We start from the raw sequence: 13,540 nt of genomic DNA, 5'->3' as shown, positions 1-13,540 counted from the left end.
CTGATCTTCCGTCCAATATGTAGTTTTCCTATCTCAGTTTAAAGCAACTTAGGCTTCCTCAGGTGAAAAAGACAACAGTCACTCTGCCCCTCTCACTCATGCTGCTGCTAAGTCGCTTCAGTCGTGTCCGATTCTATGTGGCATGTCCAATTCTGTGTGACCCCATAGACGGCAGCCACCAGGCTCCCCTGTCCCTGGGATTCTCCAGGCAAGAACATTGGAGTGGGTTGCCATTTCCTTCTCCAATGCATGAAAGTGAAAAATGAAAGTGAAGTCCCTCAGTAGTGTCTGACTCTTAGCGACCCCATGGACTGCAGGGCACCAGGCTCCTCCATCCATGGGATTTTCCAGGCAAGAGTACTGGAGTGGGGTGCCATTGCCTTCACCACCTCTCACTCATATCTTACATCAAATCTGTAATTTATATTTATAAAGAGATTTATAACTTACAAAATATCTTCAGGGACGATTATTTCTTTTGGTTCTCAATCTACTGAAAACTGATAAGTTTTCCACTAGCTCACTGTAAAATGAGAGGAATAAGAACAATGAATTAAATTTTTACAGACCTAAGTTTTTCATTCAAAGAAGAGTTTTTAAATCTTAGATGTGTTCTTTAACCTTAGATGTATTCTTTACAATATTTGATTCATGATGTCCTTTATTTCATAACAATGGTCATAATATTCATAAATGTCTTAAGCAGGTAAAATAAAAAGTTAATTCCTATTTGAAAAGTATTATGATCTACAATATGGAAAACCTGGGAATCACTGATCTACATTCTTGTATCTCAGATAAAAAAACTTGAGCTTAGGTGTTCATTAACACATTTTTCTTCTAGTCTATACTTGGACTTTAGAGACTGCTTATTTTTATATTTATTTAAAGCAAATGATAAAGTCTACGGTGGGAGGAACTAAAAGGACACCTTCTGTATGTGTTTCATTTATGATGCTCTTTTCTGGCCCAATTTTTTATATACAGAAAATGAAATTATAGTAATTTGGGAAGTGTAAGAAAATTCATATTACTTAGTTAAAACCAACTTGGTGTACACATCACTAGAAAATTTAAAGTCAATGATGGTTTTACCCAGAAACGTTATCTCTAATTCCTATAAAAATGCTGTTGAATATATGAATTTATTTGTTTCCCTCCCAAATCCTACTGAACTGATGTAACAGATATAAAAATAGATCCATAGTACTATGAGTCATTGGAGAAAAGTAATACCAGCTGACTAGAGAAGTGGAGAATTTCTGGAAGATGAAGAATAGATTGATTCACTTTTTCAACAACTATTTGTTGAGGACTTAAATGTTAGGCACTCTTCTAGGCGATGGGAATGCTTCAAGGAACAAGATGTTAAACATCTCTGTTCTTAAAGAACTCATGCTATTAAAAGGGATATCAGGCATTTAAATATATATATATATATATATATATACACACATATATATAATAGATTGTGATAAATGCAACATAAATAATTAAGTAATGTGATAAAAAGAATTACTGAGTAGTTGCTCTAATTTGGATACTTATGAAGGGCTCTTTGAGAAGCTGATGATATAAGCTTCTCAGATGATATAAGCTTTTGTCAGATGATATAAGGTTTTGTAAGCCAGGGAGGAGTTTGAATTTTATTCTGAATAGGACAAAAAGTCAATTGGAGAATTGTAGACAGATGAGTAGCATAATGTACTGTATGCTTTTAAGATTGCTCTGATTAATTTTTGGAAAATGGGTTGTAGAAAGTGATGTATTGAATTGGATGATTGTGGCTGTAATTATAGAAAACCTAATTCATAGTGGATATAAAAATTTTTAAATATATTAATTCAAAATGAAAAAATCCACACATAGGACATTTCCAGGATTGTTTATTCATCTAAAGGAATGACATCAAGAACTAGAGCCTTTTTAATTTTTCACTCAGACATCATTGATGCATTAGCTTTATTTCCACGGCTTCTCCTGTCATACTTACAAGGTATTATTACTTGTAGTGGTTCCAGACTTTAAGTAAAGATGTGTCAATGCTCAGAGAAATAAGCCTCCCAATAAACCTTCTTTCAGATCTGCTTTACATTCATGGCAATAAAGATATGCGGTGGAGTGAAAAAACCTTCATCTGCTCCCAATATCTGTTAACAAGGATTTCAAATGTGCAAATCAAAAAAATCAAGTAACTAAACTCCAAGGTATTAATTTAGGAATCAGAAGAGAGCTAAGTATAATTAATATACTTAAAGAAATTTTTGAGGATACTCATTCATGAAAATGAACAGGCTGTTTTGAAAAAAATCAATTTCAAAAATAAAACAGGATTGCAGAAACAAAAAATAGATAGGCTAAAATAGAATTGAAAACTGAATATCTAAGCAAGAAGATAGAGCCAACAAAAAGTGTGCATATTTTTTCCACTCCTTGGAGTATTTATAGCATTTCAATAATTCAGAACAGTAAAAAATAATGTAGATCAAATTTGTTGACCACAGTTTTATAATAGTAAAAATTAAATATAAAAAAGACAACCAAAGAACAAAAGTTTGGTTAAACAAGAGTTGAAAACTAAAATTACAAGTAACTAATTGTATAACAGCTATACTGGTCATCTCTCTGAAACTTACTGCCTATTTACTGAACATACAATAGAATCACATAGGAAAATATGTAGGAAGCAGTCAAAACAGTATTTAGAGGAAATTATTTTGCTATAAATAGATTAATTCAGAAATAAAAATGATTTAAAAAATCAACTATGCTTTCAACTTGAGAAGAAAGAGGAAAAAGACACACTTAAAGAGAGTCAAAGCCTTCATCTTGAACTTGATTTTGGGGAAATAGCAAAAGTTAACTAAGTAGGAGCACGGATTCTTATGTAACAATACTTAATTATCAATCTAACTAGGGTGACAAAAAAAGATTTTAAAGGCAAATACAGAGATCACATAGCTGTGAACAAAAAAGCTTTTTTAATGTTGAGATGATTCAGTTTCCTAATCAAAGACAACATAAAGCACAGGGACTTATTTTGATAAAATACAAAATCTTTGCCTCTAGGAAGATTAATTAAAAGGTGAAAAAAATCCTTTTGTAATCTCTTATCAGGTGCTGACCAATAGTTCAAGAAAACTTGCCTTGCAGCAGATGAAAGAATATTAAGTTTTAGTATTACCAAAGTACACAATTGGTATTAAAGTTTACAAACAGAAAATCAAAACCTGTAAGAAATACATCCAATTTTAGCTAATTAAAATTACACAAGGTAAGATTACACAAGGTAAGATTTTCACTCTCTTCCCAACTCTCTATATCTATTTGCATGTATTTAATTTGATTTTTCTTAACAATTTTGTTTAGATCACTCATGAAAATTTCATGAGACTTTAAATAGCTAGCCATCATCTTAAATTATTTTTCTTGCCAACAAATTTTGTATTAGGGACAATATGATTTATTTGACTAGTAAACCCAGGCAGAATAAAAAAATATATGCTTGCATTAAATTTAATGCTGATAACACTGAAGACATATATATTTTAATTAAGCCAACAAACTTAAAATAGCTTTTATTTACTGAAGATTAATCCAGATCACATGAACTTCAAAAGTATTTGCATTAATTTCTATATTTAAGAGACTTTTAGGAATACTTAATTCACATAAGTCTAAGTCAATTAAATGAACTCTTTTACAAATTGATTTTGGCAATACCATTTAAAAGTATAAGCATATCATGTATACATAGCAAACACCCTAGACATATATAATCATATAAAACAGACACAAAGATATATTTTTATTCCAAAATTTTAGCCATGTATCATGTATAAAAATAAAAAAATGTTCACCAGTTTATAAACAATAATTGAATCCAAATTGTGTCGTTCAACTGCTCACATGGCTAAAGTTTTTCCCTATTTTCTTTACAGACTTTTAAGACTTTTAAGATTTATATTAGTCCTTGATGAATAATGATATGAAGAGTGTAAGCTAGATTTTGGGGCAAGGGAGCTTCTGTAGCATTCTATATATTTGAAAACCTGTTTTATCCATGACATTATAATATTTAAAACTTCAAGAAACAGAAAGAAAGCCAAGTTTTTCCTTTAGGAGTTTTAGAGTATATTTAGTATATTTCTTTATTATCAGATATAGGGTAATTGTTACTTAAAATTTTTCCTCTGAATTAGGTTTTGGCTAGCATGGCCTCTGCCCTCTTTGCCATCAACCACAATCTTCCTCATTGCTTCCATCACCTTTCCAGAGTTTCATTTTTTGGTGTCTCAATCATGCTTTATCACAAGCACGTATACTTTTATTTAATCTGCAACAAAATGTCCAGATGTTCAAGCTGGATTTGGAAAAGGCAGAGGAACCAGAGATCAAATTGCCAATATCTAGTAGATCATAGAAAAAGCAAGAGAATTCCAGAAAAAAAAAAACCCCATCTATTTCTGCCTAATTGACTATGCTAAAACCTTTGACTGTGTGGATCACAACAAACTGTGGAAAATTCTTCAAGATATGGGAATACCAGACCACCTGACCTGCCTCCTGAGAAACCTGTGTGCAGATCAAGAAGAAACTGTTAGAACCAGACATGGAACTATAGACTGGTTTAAATTTGGGAAAGGAGTACATCAAGGCTGTATATTGTCACCCTGCTTATTTAACTTATATGCAGAGTACAACATACAAAAAATGCCAGGCTGGAAGAAGCATGAGTTGGAATCAAGATTTCCAGGAGCAATATCAATAACCTCAGATATGCAGATGATACCACCCTTTAGGCAGAAAGTGAAGAGAAACTAAAGAGCTTCTTCATGAAGGTGAGAGAGGAGGGTTAAAAGCTGGCTTAAAGCTCAACATTCAAAAAACTAAAATCATGGCATCCAGTCCCATCACTTCATGGCAGATAGATGGGTAAACAATGGAAACAGTGACAGATTTTATTTTCATGGGCTCCAAAATCACTGCAGACAATGACTGCAGCCACGAAATTAAAAGATGCTTGCTCCTTGGAAGAAAAGCTATGACCAACCTAGACAGCATATTAAAAATCAGAGACATTACTTTGCCAGCAAAGGTCCGTCTAATCAAAGCTATGGTTTTTCCAATAGTCTTATATAGATGTGAGAATTGGAGCATAAAGAAGACTGAGCGCCAAAAAATTGATGCTTTTGAACTGTGGTGTTGAAGAAGACTCTTGCGAGTCCCTTAAACTGCAAGGAGATCAAACCAGTCAATCCTAAAGAAAATCAATCCTGAATATTTATTGGAAGGACTGATACTGAAGCTGAAACTCCATTATTTTGGCCACCTGATGAGAAAAACTGACTTATTGAAAAAGACCCTGATGCTGGGACAGATTGAAGGCAGGATGAAAAGGGGACAACAGAGGATGAGATGGTTGGATGTCATCATCAACTCAATGGACATGAGTTTGAGCAGACCCTGGGATTTGGTGATGGACAGGGAGGCCTAGCGTGCTGCAGTCCATGGGGTCACAAAGAGTTGGATGTGACTGAGCAGCTGAATAACAACAAGATTTGCAAAATGACACCCTATGTGCTCCAACTCATCATCCTGAGCTCCCACCTTGTCTGCTCACCAAGAAGCTGGTAGAGTAGTGGACAACGACGCATCCTTCTCTAACCTAAGCATATTTTCCAACTTTCTAACTGCAGCTTCAGCCTCTGGCTGGGCATTGGTGGTCAACTAAACTGCACATACTAGATGCCAGCCCATCAAGGCAATAATCCATTTCCATTACTTGCCACAGTGTGCTATGAACAGTTTCTCAGGGGAAAAAAAAAAAAGCATCATACCAGCTGGAGCTTTGGGGGGCATCCTGGTAATCACACAGCAAGGGCCCTCCCCACATAGAAGTCAATGGCCAATCCAGGCTTTCCCCCATAGGTGGGGGGCTCTCCAGTTGTTTCAGCCTTAGAAGCTCCCTGGGTGAAATTTAAAGTGGACTCCCCCCAACCCCCCACACAAAGGGCAAAGAGAGGCTGAAGAAAGAGGCAGACCCCTTCAGACTGGTAGAAACTTACATTTGAGGTTTGTCTTGGGCAGTCACAAGACAAGTAAATCTTCACACTCGGCCTCTAGAATCTTAAAAGTCTTCATAGGGTTGAGTCACATATACCATCCAAATAGTCTCAAGACACATAACTCTCAGGTTGTAGCCCTTCAAATAGCTTTGGCGATGGGAATGGTGGGCAGAGAGTACATTGTAAAGGCAAGAGAATGGGTGAGAAGATTGTCCAGGTTCAGTTTGCAGGTCAACCTGTGGTCATGTCCTCTAGATGACCTCCTCCAGCAGTAATGAAAATGTAGGTCAGAGTGAGGTAAAATAGAAGTACATCATCAACAAATGATTTTGAGTGGGAGGAAATAAATATCTATACAAACTAAACTGAAAATTCATTTATGAAAGGTGTATGTTGGACACATCAAGCAAGCATGGCACATGTCTTTTATGAAAATTAAAAGATAATGACTATCAAGCTTCAGATGTTTATTTTTCAGGACCATAAGGTCAAGACCATCTCAATATACTCAAGTACAGCTTACTTTATAAAGTTTATTAGTCCAACAACTTAAATTTCATAGTACCTTTACACAACTTTTATTGTTTATAAAATGTTGTTATTCTCTTTGGACTTGGAATTAGTTCCTAATAATAGAAGTTGATGTGCAACCAAATAGCACTCAAAATTAAAAAATAACCTTTCTGGAAGTCTATTACTGCCAAGTGTTAGGAGAACTTTATTGGGAGGTGAGAATTTTCCTGTCCTTTAAAGCAGTCATTATTAGAAGATTGCTTATAGGGGATGCTGAAGAGGAAAGTTAGTTTTTAGATGGGATGGGGACTGGTGTGACCAGATGTGCTATAAATTCCCTTCCCACGTTTAACATTCTAATATTTGTGTTTTTCGTTTACAGTATTTACTATAGACATATTATATCAAATGATCCTTCTATTAATTGAACTTCTAAATAACTAAACAGCTCATCTGGTATACTTTCTAGTCATTTCTAAGGCTTTCAGAGATCCTACAGTTTTACTGAAAAGTAAAAAAGTAATGCATACCAATATGGTTTTTTCATGGGCTCTGGACTTTTGAGCAATGAATGGTATAGCTCATTTTGAATCTGGAGCTGCCTCTAAGAAGCTCTGCTCAGGTTTTGGTAATGAAGTCAGCATCATCCTGCACTTGTCTTCCTCCCTTCATCCCTAATGTTCTTAAGGATACCAATCCTTTTATGATTGACAGCAAGCTCAGTATAATAATATCCACTATAATACTCTCATTAACATAATGGCCCTATATGATTCTTTATATAATAATTGCTTACATTATTTAATGCTTCTTCTCTGTCAAGACTATTCTCAGTGCTTTACATATGTCTACTTATGTAATCTTCAAATTGCCCCATGATGTTGATGTTAATTCTAACTGGATTTTAAGGATAGTGAAACTGAACCACAGAAATGTTAATTAATGTACTCAGTCAGCAAGCTAGAGAGCTCTGATTTAAACTTAGAATGTTTGGAATCTAATCTCTTGCTCTTGGCTTTCATCTTTAAGATATCTTGTTTCTTTTGGAATTTCTACATAAAATAATGTGTCTCACACTTAAAAAAAAAAAGAAGTTTTTCTTTTTAAACAAAAGTAATGAATGAGAGGCAGTGAGATGGAGTGGAAAGAATATTACTCTCAGAGTCAAGACATTGGATTTCTGGTCCTAATATGAGTCTATTTAACTTTGAGTGAATAATTTAATGGCCGTTCCTCATCTGTAAAACGCAAATTGATTTAATATCTTTATTTATGTCATCCCAGACCTTTCACACATCATCTTTACATACATGATCTATCTGAGCTTTACAGAAATTCTGTTAGAAACTTGAGGCTCAGGATAGCTGTGATCCCCCATGTCAGTCCCACTCACTCTGTTGCACAGGTGATAAAGATGTTTGAACTGCAAAGCCAATGTCTTTTTCTACTATACCTTGTTGGTTTATCTCATGTACATAAAAACGTTTTTCTAATCTATAAAGTAATATGCCAATCTTAACTTTTATTATTAACGTGGCATGCAAAATGAATTGGTAATGCTTTCAGCCGAAGAAGATAGCAAAAAAGGGATAAGTTTGGAATTGATTTGAAGAAGCCAAACTACTTTATGTGAAAACCACATGCATTCTTAATTTACTTTGTTTAAATCCCGGAACAAATGCTAAACCGATGGAAGAATTCTCTGCTTCTCTGTGCTTCAGTGAATTTCTTATTTTGTAACATGAAATAATAAATGTTTGAACAGCTGCAATTATAAAGTTAAGGAACCATACAACACAGAGACACACACACATTTTTTTTTTCCTTCAAGGCTGTTGACTGAAACTGTGCCACAGAAAAGTAATCCATGAGTGATATAAATATATTTTCATTCATTTTGTTGAATCCTTTGCATGGTATAACTCTCTGTGGGAGGTTCACCTCAAGAAAGGAAAGAAAAGAAAAAAATGTGAACAAACCAGCTTTCTTGATTTATTGTCTTGGAAAAGTTTCTGAGATATTGTTCGCCTTTAGGTACATGCTTTTGCAACCATCAAGGGCTAATGGGAGGGAGTTGGGGTGAGGGCTCAGCCATGGCCTTGGCCCTTGAACAAATCTTTAGTCTCCATTTTATCTTTGTATACTTAAGAAGCATGAATAGAAGTATTTGTTATTTCTTATTTAATTTCCTATTTAAGCACTTGTGCTCTAAATATATACCATTACGCAGGTGAGCCTGAGTGTCTACTTAATCCATATGCAGTCACTGTAAATCCGTTTATTGGTTATATATTTGAAATTGGAGAACTCAATATTTGTGGTGTTCTGGGAAGTCACGTGAAAACTCACAATATGGCTTAACTTCCCTGTTGCCTGCTAGAAATAGTTGAATGGACTTGAACCTGTTCCTGCTGTGTCTTGAGCTATGCATACATCATATGATATTGTACTAAATGGACTCTGAGAAACCTAGAATATCAGATTTGGAGGAGGCTTTAGAGCGCATCATCACATTTCATAAATCAGGGAAAGAGAGCCACTATATGTATAATGTGAATAAAGGGTTTATTACAGGAATTAGAATATGGGAGGAACTGAAGAAGTGACAGTCTCCTGTGGAGTTGGAAGATCTGAGAAAAGGTCACTAACCAGTCCACCTTAATCACTGATGTGAGTGAACAAATAGAAGCTTTCAAGGGAATCCAGGATAATAGCCTGTTCAGGCTGTGACCAGGGACCACAAAGGGTGAAGCAGGAGGGGAGTTGAGTGCATTAGCTGCCTCTCAGGAAGCTCTGCTTCTGTGTAGGATCACCTTTGTGATTCTGCAGCCAAGTCCCTGCTGGGGGGCCTGGCAGTGCGGAAGGTGAACTGTAAACAGAGTAGAGGGAAATGCACATAAGCTGAGGTCTACCAGACAACACGCATCTGCTCAACACCAAGCCAGACTAGGATAGTCTCCCAAAAGTAATGGCCTGATTTCCTCTGATCTTCCAAATCTCAGGCAAGTTGCTCTTTTAGTAATTCTAGTCTAAAATCATAACAAAGAAAGGAATTCTGGGAAATTTATTCCCCAGCCTTAGTCAAGTTCAGTCAGTTCAGTTGCTCAGTCGTGACCGACTCTTTGCCACCCCATGGACTGCAACAGGCCAGGCTTCCCTGTCCATCACCTGAAGCTTGCTCAAACTCATGTGCATCAAGTCAGTGATGACATCCTCTGTTGTCCCCTTCTCCTCCTGTCTTCAATCTTTCCCAGCATCAGGGGCTTTTCCAATGAGTCAGTTCTTCGCATTGGGTGGCCAAAGTATTGGAGTTTCAGCTTCAATATCAGTCCTTCCAATGAATATTCAGGACTGATTTCCTTTAGGATTAACTGGTTGGATCTTCTTGCAGTCCAAGGGACTCTCAAGAGTCTTTTCCAACACCACAGTTCAAAAGCATCAATTCCTCAGTACTCAGGTTTCTTTATAGTCCAACTCTCACATCCATACATGACCACTGGAAAAACCAAAGCTTTGACTAGATCTTTGCTGAAAAAATAATGTCTCTGCTTTTTAATATGCTGTCTAGGTTTGTCATAGCTTTTCTTCCAAGGAGCAAGCATCTTTTAATTTCATGGCTGCAGTCACCATCTGTAGTGATTTTGGAGCCCCTCCCCAAATAAAGTCTCTCACTCTTTCTATTGTTTCCCCGTCTATTCACCATGAAGTGATGCCATGATCCTAGTTTTCTGAATGTTGAGCTTTAAGCCAACTTTTTCACTCTCCTCTTTCACTTTCATCAAGAGGCTCTTTATTTCTTCTTGCTTTCCGCCATAAGGGTGGTATCATCTGCATATCTAAGGTTATTGATATTTCTCCCAGCAATCTTGATCCCAGGTTGTGCTTCATCCAGCTTGGCATTTTGCATGATATACTCTGCATATAAGTTAAATAAGCAGGGTGACAATATACAATCTTGACATACTCCTTTCCCTATTTGGAACCAGTCTGTTGTTCCATGTCCAGTTCTAACTGTTGCTTCTTGACTTGCATACAGATTTCTCAGGAGGCAGGTGAGGTGGTCTGCTATTCCCATCTCTTTAAGAGTTTTCTACAGTTTGTTGTGATCTTAGTCAAGTTGACAAAGCACAAACCAGCACAGTGTCCAATGCTCTCATGTTGCAGGAAAGAAATTTGCTGCCTTAAGGGAACTGACCCTACCAAGCTTGATGAATTAGGTAATGACAGAATCAGAACTTGATTTAAGTTCTCTTGATTTTTGGAGCAGTTATTTTTCCCCCATTATGTCTTCTGTCTACTTTATAGTTGCTTATGTGCTACGAACATAATTATTTGAATATGGACTAAAATGTTTATAAAGGTCATTCATCAGATATTTTTATTCAAATGAATATATAACTTATTTGTGGAAAATAATAGAATTCTGGGTTTTAATTATTAATATATCAAAGATTTTGAATTTGCTAGTGTTTCTTGGTGGTAGGGAGAGGGCATTTTAGGCACATGTACTACATAATCAAGTCATTATATGGCTATTCAAAAGATTTTTAATCCAAACTGTGTTTCAAAATTATAACTATTACCAAGGAATGAAAGAACTACATAAAATCATAACAAGTGTATTTGTGATTTATTGAGAGTTTACTATATATGTCATTATGCTAAATACTTCATACCTCATATCTTTTTCTAAATGAATTTTCCTAATTTTAATATTTTTTAATAAATATGAAGTCTGATACATATAAAATTGATTAGGAAGCACAGGTAACTCTGTAAGAAAAGCCATATTGTCGTAAGAACAAGAATCATAGCTGAACATAATTTAGTTGGAATTTGGATCATAGCTTGGTTTTCAGAGTCCTTTTGAGATGAAAAAATTTTCTTTAGGGGGATTTGGTGGTAAAGGCAGTGAATGAACCTTGGGAAATATAAACAGTTACACAATTTGGCACTTGTTAAGTCTGTAAAATAAAACAGATACTGGATGTGGTCAGGGGTGGTGGTTGTAAGACAACTTGATTATTTTTTTTTTTCCCCTATAATTCTACGCTCACCATAGCCAACTCCAGTTCTCAGAAAGTTTCAGTATAGTGGGGTGAATTGACAGTTGACAACAGAGACAGGAAATGAAAGTGGGAACTTCATCAGCACATGAGCCTGAACCAGGTTCACCAGAGCAGAAGGAAGCTTTGTGATGACAGCCATTAGCGTGCCAGTTTCTGGCTTAGATTTGGACTGGTTACTCTTATGTCTCCTGTACAGTTGTCATCCTGGGATTGTCCTTACCTGTCTCCTGCATTGGATCATTTGAATCCTGTATTGAAGTAGAAGACAAAAATCAGAAGCTTTCTGAGAATGATTCATGAAAATTTTTTGCAAACTAATATATCTTCAGATTAAAATTTCAATTCAATTAATTTTCCATTTAGCTAACAAAATTTTGTGAACTAAAATATTTTTATCTCATCTTCAGATTTAATTTTCAGTTTGTCAAAATTTATGGGAACCATATTTTTATCTCATCTTCAGATTTAATTTTCAATTCAGGTTAAAATTTTAGATTTTGTATTATTGAACTAGGACTTTTGAAGGCATCGATAATTTTTTCTTGCTGCCAGTATTGTTTGTTGAGAAGTCCTGTCATTCTGAATACCAGTCATAAGCACAATATATAGTTATATTTTTCTCCTCTCTAGAAGCTTGTAAGATTTTTATTTTTCTATTCTGAGTTCTTATATTTTTCAATTAGGATTTACTATCTTTCACCCCTGACTGTTGCCTGTTCATATTAAAAGTAGGGACTCTAAAGTGGACTGGACTCTCTGAGAGCTTGTGTGGATCTTATTATCTGTGAGTCTGCCAGGACTTTTGACATGTTATCAGTTTTTTTTTCCTTGTTCTGGTCAAATTGGGGGGAAAAAAGATACTTTAATATTGTCATTCTCTGTTTAATTTTAGTGCATTAAAACATCTTTTTGGTACATTTTAAGTCTTCTGGGAGATGTGATCAATTTTTTTTTTTTTTCTAATTGGAGTGCCTTCATTACCTTGCAGAAAACTAAGATGGGCTTATATGAGTGTAGACAGTTAATCTTATTCTCGTGGAAGTGAGGTTTATGTGGTTATATGAGTTATCTATGTTCTCATAAATATTGAGTGAATAAGTCAAGATTTGAACACAAAGGAAGCTTATTTAATTCATACTGACTAGAGACTTGTAGCTCAGAAAATAGTTTCTTTGATGCTTTATGAAAATCTCTCAATTTCCTATATAGATGGATGAAGAAAGTATCAAAATATAAGGCACTTCAGTGTTAGAAATATTATTACTTAAATACGTAACTTTAATGAGACATTTCCAATCCTTTAACAAGAGAAGTGCATTCCAAGTCTATTCTGTCTCTAAACTAAAATTCAGGTTTGTGCATTTCTTTCCAACTCCTTGCTATCTTCATATCCTTCAAACACTCATGTACTCTTAGGTTGACATAGCTTAAGCTTTCTACCTGATGACTTCACATTCTTCTTGTCTACTTTTTGAATATCATACATATAGAACCTAGAAGAATATTTTTTAATGTATTATGCCCTTTCCTGCTTAAATGTTGTAAAGATTTTCCGTAACAACAGAAAGTAGAATATGAATACTTAACATGGTCCGCTGGGTGGGCATAGGGTGATTTCCACCTGTTTTTCCAACCTTTGCTTTCATTTTACTCATTATACTTCAGCCATAATGGTTTTAATTCAAATCATTGAAAGTTTCAAGATAGTTTCTATTTTAGGTATTTTATTTATCCTCTTCTCTCTGCCTGGAATATTCTTCCGATTAACATCAATCGTGGCTCCCTCAGAATCATCCCTCAGTACTCAGCTTGAATCATTTCCTCAAGAGGTCTGGTAAAGTCTATACTCCCACATGTCAGGTAATCCCTTTACACTTGAAATGTTTTAGA

Source organism: Bos indicus x Bos taurus, chromosome 1 (assembly GCF_003369695.1).
Source record: "Bos indicus x Bos taurus breed Angus x Brahman F1 hybrid chromosome 1, Bos_hybrid_MaternalHap_v2.0, whole genome shotgun sequence".
NCBI lineage: Eukaryota > Metazoa > Chordata > Mammalia > Artiodactyla > Bovidae > Bos > Bos indicus x Bos taurus.
The sequence above is the reverse complement of the archived record's forward strand: the minus strand, read 5'-3'. Positions refer to the sequence as shown.